At 39.6% G+C, this 5310-nt stretch overlaps 1 long non-coding RNA gene across 1 annotated transcript; it reads left to right on the forward strand.

Moving 5' to 3' along the window:
- Positions 1-2722: 2722 nt before the first annotated feature.
- On the forward strand, positions 2723-4450 carry LOC116982960. The gene is made up of 2 exons (XR_004414579.1): positions 2723-2825; positions 4189-4450. It is a non-coding gene; the product is annotated as an uncharacterized LOC116982960 (long non-coding RNA).
- The last annotated feature ends 860 nt before the right edge of the window (positions 4451-5310 follow it).

Consider the following 5310-nt stretch of genomic DNA (forward strand, 5'->3'; position numbering starts at 1 on the left):
TTCTGAAGTGTGTGTATTTTTGCTTTCTCCGGAGACTTCCTCTGCAATTTATTTCCCCCCCTAATGCAATTATGTTGGGTAAGTGTCTAATTTGTAAAAGATTTTGTTTTTAAGCCAGCTGTTCGATTTTATGCTTTTAAAACAACAAAAAAAACTACTGAGTTTTCTTAAAACATTCTTAAAAAAAACAATGCAAAAATGTGATTATTTTTTTTCTCTCTCTCCAGAGTTTTGGATAACTGTACTGTTTCAACATGTGTGAAGCTCACTAGAAATAGATCCCAACTTTAATAAATGAAAGAAGTGAAATATTTAAAATGACAGATCAAAAGAAATCCCGTGCACACTTTTTAATAATGTCGGTAGTTATAAAAAAATATATTGTTATTAACTTGTACCAATTTGATAGAGTAGCTCCGTGTTGTCTCTGATTTTTGCTGTTTACCACCCAATTTAAGAGTGTGTGTGCGTTTATATTTTATGGATTAATGTACTGTGAATACCCGGGACCAAAATGTCATCCTCTTTGTTAAAGAGATGCCTCCTCAAGCCTTGTAGATTGTGCAGCATGTTTGGCAACTTAATCAAACTGCGTTTTAATATTGATCCAATTGATTGGGGTATTTTCGCTGCCGTCTGCTATCAAGGCAACCGTGGGGGAATTGGACCAAAACGCTCACTTTTTTTGTTTCCCTTCCATTTTTTGGAAAGAATTCTTGCTGCTGTTTCTAATGGATAAGAGAAAGAAAAAAAAACGAGAACAGGGTCTTATTGCCAATAGTTTTGGGGGCTGGCTGTCTCCAGCTTGCTGTTCGCCCTGGACTGACATGAAAGGAGACAGTGGGAGATTTCTTCAATGATTTTTTTTCCCCCTCTCTCTCCCCTCCATAAAGTGCTCAGTGGAACAAGATTATACATTCTTCACGTGCTTCTCGCTCCCTGCTAGCCTGGTCGGATCTTTAATTACAGTATCGATTAGATCGTGTTTCTTCCGTCCTTCACTCACTATTGATGGGAGGAGCTGGATTTTTGGCCCTGATAATTGCTTTTGTGCTGGCTATTTGTTTTCTCGCTTATCTCTGAAATTAGTTATCGTGCTGTCGCCGCAACCCGCGTGCGTAAAAACCCTTAAAAAAACAACAAATGCGCGGTATTTGTGAAGCAGTCCAATATAATGTTATTTAAGTCAAACATGCGGGCGGGGAGTGGGGGAGGAATCTGATCAATATAACACGTTTCTTGGGTTGGAAATGGTATTTAAAAATGAAATATTACTGCAGGGCAAGAAAAGGGCAGATCCGAAACGTCATCTCCAGAGATGCTGCCCGACCAGCTGCTACTCCAGAACTCTGTATCTTTCCTGGGTGAACCAGCAGTTCCTGTCCATGTTCTCCGGGGATGCTGCCTGACCCGCTGAGTTACTCCAGCCAGCACACACCGTGCGTCCGCCAGCCCGCCCGCCTTGTTGCCAAATATCGATGTATTGTCAATGATGAAAGATTGTTGCTGCCATCTGATGCATCTGTGAACCCCGTTGTTTTCTTAAACCTGGAATATCTCTACAAATTATTTCCCCAGTGAATGCAATAACCAGAGTTATCTCCGACTAATTTACAGCCTGTAGGAAGGGACTGCAGATGCTGTTTTAAACCGAAGATAGGCACAATACCCCCCCTCTCAGTCTGAAGAAGGGTCTCGACAGAAAAACGCCAGAGACGCTGCCTGTCCCGCTGAAGTTACTCCAGCATTTTGTATCTTATTCTTTAATTTACACCCGCGAGTTGACTAAATGAGGTCTGCGGTGGAATGCAGGCAGGCATCGTTCCGCGTTTATCAATGATTAAGGGGTGCGCCCCATTAGAGTTGCTGCAGTCAACTTAATGACGGCAGTACTGGGACACATTGGAACCGCGGTTCAAATCTGTTTTTTTTTGGAACTGTCCTATTAAAGAAAACGGGTTCGATTATTGATGGTGAAAACGAAAGAGCAATTGCAATGAATCGCATATTTACAAGTTGATCTACCTCCAAAAATCTAGAGATTTTATATTATATTTAATTTAAAGCAACGCCTTGTGTTTAAAATTCTTCCTCTTCCCCCCCCCCCCCCCAAAAACTTCTCACTTCCTAAAGGAAAAACTCGCTGATTTATTTGCAGAAACGCTGTGCATGTGTGCTCGAATCAATTGCATGCATTAAAACAAAAATGGCTTGATGCAACTCGGACATTCAAACCACTTGCAGGTTAGGACAGATCTCGTGTTACAGGTAGACGTGGTGGATATTGTGAGCATTCAGTTAAAACAAATACTGAAATAAAAGTGGATTGAACGACACGGGATTATAATTGCTGCCGCTTTTAAACGACGCGCTAGGAGTCTGATCACATCTCCCATCCAGCCAACTAACTTTGTTGCAAAAAAAATTGTGGAAAGTTAATTTTTTCCCCCATCTCCTGTTTAAAAGTGGACCGCGTCGCCTTCAGCCCAATCTCTCTCCAGTAACGGAATAGTAGCAGCGGCTGATTCCTTTTATAATAATGTCTTCTGTCTTTCCTCTTGATTATAATTGATCGGCTGACGCTAAATGGTGAGCGCTTCCTTAATGAGGCTAAAAATCTATACCACATTTTCATGTTTGCTTTCCTATTACCCAGGCCAATCACATCGGGCAGAAATAAACACTGAAGCCCTGTTCCAATAATGCCTTTTTATTCTCTCCACTTCACAAACATGTCCATGAAATATTGTCTCGTTCCCTGTTGCAACTTAAGATCTACGAGTCCCAATAAGGATCGCACAACCTTTATACTAATGAAACCGCAGGTATTTGCCTTGAACAGTGAAATTCTTTTATTGGAGTGATCTTTTTCTCTTCCCCCCCCTTTTTCGACAGCTGCATTTAATTTTACACTTGGTTGCACTTCCTGCAACGCAGAGACTGACTGACTGTTAATTCGAGCACGGCATCGTCTTTGGGTTTTACAACGAGACAAACTTCCCGCAATATTTTCAGGACTAGATGCTAAATGATCCTTGCAAATGCTCCGAGTATTCTCGTTCCCTTTTTTTGTTTTGTCTCTTTGGCATTCAAAGGAGGGAGGGGGGATGAATAGAAGACTTTTGTTTGTCCGTGAATTGATCAGCATCCGGCTGTGTTTATCTGCAGATAAACTGTCACGGGAAAGAATAATTTATGTATTGTTAAACATAAACTTCTGAACTACCTCTACCTTCAGCGCCCCCCCCCCCCCCCATCTCAAAAGACGCAATTTTAAAACTTGGAAGTAAATATTACACTATTTCTTCTCCAGTCAGTCCCCAACTAGTTTCCATGCAAAACAAGTTCTTGCTAAATTCGGTTCTTATTTTTGCCCTTTGACAAATTTAATGAACAGAAAGGATATTTTGTTCACAATGTGGGATATTCAATGATTTTTTTAAATATTTCTTTTTTAAAACGAAGAAAATTGGTCAATTTTTATTTTTGAGTTCTCCATCCGAAAATTGTTTTCACGCACTTTCGTTTTGTACATCGGTGTTCCATAATACTTTATAAGAATTCATTTAAAAAAAATAAATTAATACATTTCACTAAGCGATTTGAGTAATACTGTCTTGGTGGGTTTATAACGCGGTTACACGACGGTGTTGCCTTAATTTAAACAAAAACCTAATGAAAGCGACTGTGTTGAGGTGCAAACTATTTTTGTTGCTCGGAGTTGAAATAAAATCTATCAACATGCCACTTTATAAATAATAACATCTATACGTAGGAGATTAGACGGCATTCAGTTCGGTTCATGTTCTTGTTATAAAGGAAATCTAAAGAACAGTTAGTGATCCCCATTTAGTATTATTTCCGTATCACCCGTTATTGAAAAGGAATACTGATTAAACGCAGTGTTGCATAACATCTAAACATTTGATACACTTTTTTTTTTTTTCATGAGGCGTAGTTTATTCTCAGCGATTAAAATATTTTAAATTCCTTCTGAAATGTTTGCGCCTCTTGAAATTTAAATGCGAATTGTCTCGGCGCATTTTGCGTTTACTCAGGAAGGAATCGCACGCCTTGAGGTGTAAATAGTCCTGATAAGTTCTTCCGTTTGGCATTTATTTGCACAGTCAATTCCCAGTGGCCATCTACACACTGACCTTTAATTTTTTTTTAATCATTTAATTACAGTGTTTAAGTCCTCTGTAATTGAGCGAATCGCATTCTGATGCTGGTGAGCAGAGACCGACTTTGGTGATGGTTACGGCGGGGGACACGTTTTATGTTCTGCAAAAAAAGTGAAGATTTCAACGCAGGATGGATACAAGGAGTGTTTTATTGTCATATGTCCCAGATAGCACAATGCAATTCTTACTTGCTGCAACACAACAGAATGTGTAAACATGGTACACTGTAAACAATATGATGAACACCTGTGTACTGTTGCGGGGGGGAAAACCAAGGATGAGTCTTTAGATTAGTCTGAAGAAGGGTCTCGACCCGAAACGTCACCCATTCCTTCTATCCCAGAGAAGCTGCCTGTCCCACTGTGTTACTCTAGCATTTTGTGTCTTTAGATTTGACTTAACAGATTGCGATATTATTGATATCCTTATTTGAAGATTACCCTCTCTACCTCTCAAGAATACAGAGCCTGTAAAAAAATGCGTATTGACAAGAGACGCCAAGCATCTGATTATTTTTTCCCCTGTACAAATAAAACCTATTTTAGGTTTGTTAATAATTTTGTACGGCTCCATCCGATGTTTTTTTCGTTTGAAATGCGAATCTATGTTACATTTTATTCAACTCAAAACGAAAGTGTGAAATAGATGTATCACCTCCCATCAATTATTCTGCCGCTAACTAACATATGCGGGAAATTAATTCTTCCAGCGATTTTATTCCAAAGATGAAAATGTCACATAAGTCGTGTCATCATCGTTTTAAGCACCAAATATGTTGATGCCCTTAAAAGCAACACCGGGAAATAAGTGTTTAAGAAGGAACTGCAGATGCTGGAAAATCGAAGGTACACAAAAATGCTGGAGAAACTCAGCGGGTGCAGCAGCATCTATGGAGCGAAGGAAATAGGCAATTGCCTATTTCCTTCGCTCCATATTTCCTTCGCTCCATAGATGATGCTGCACCCGCTGAGTTTCTCCAGCATTTTTGTGTACCACCGGGAGATAAGTCACGGCGTAAAAGTCAAATAAACTTTTGTCAACATCAACACCATAAATTGTGTCCGGGTCTCAGATCACCCCATGATAAGTGGAGTTTAAATACTGCTCTTCAATGACTTGTTATTGT

Source organism: Amblyraja radiata, chromosome 17 (assembly GCF_010909765.2).
Source record: "Amblyraja radiata isolate CabotCenter1 chromosome 17, sAmbRad1.1.pri, whole genome shotgun sequence".
Lineage (NCBI taxonomy): Eukaryota > Metazoa > Chordata > Chondrichthyes > Rajiformes > Rajidae > Amblyraja > Amblyraja radiata.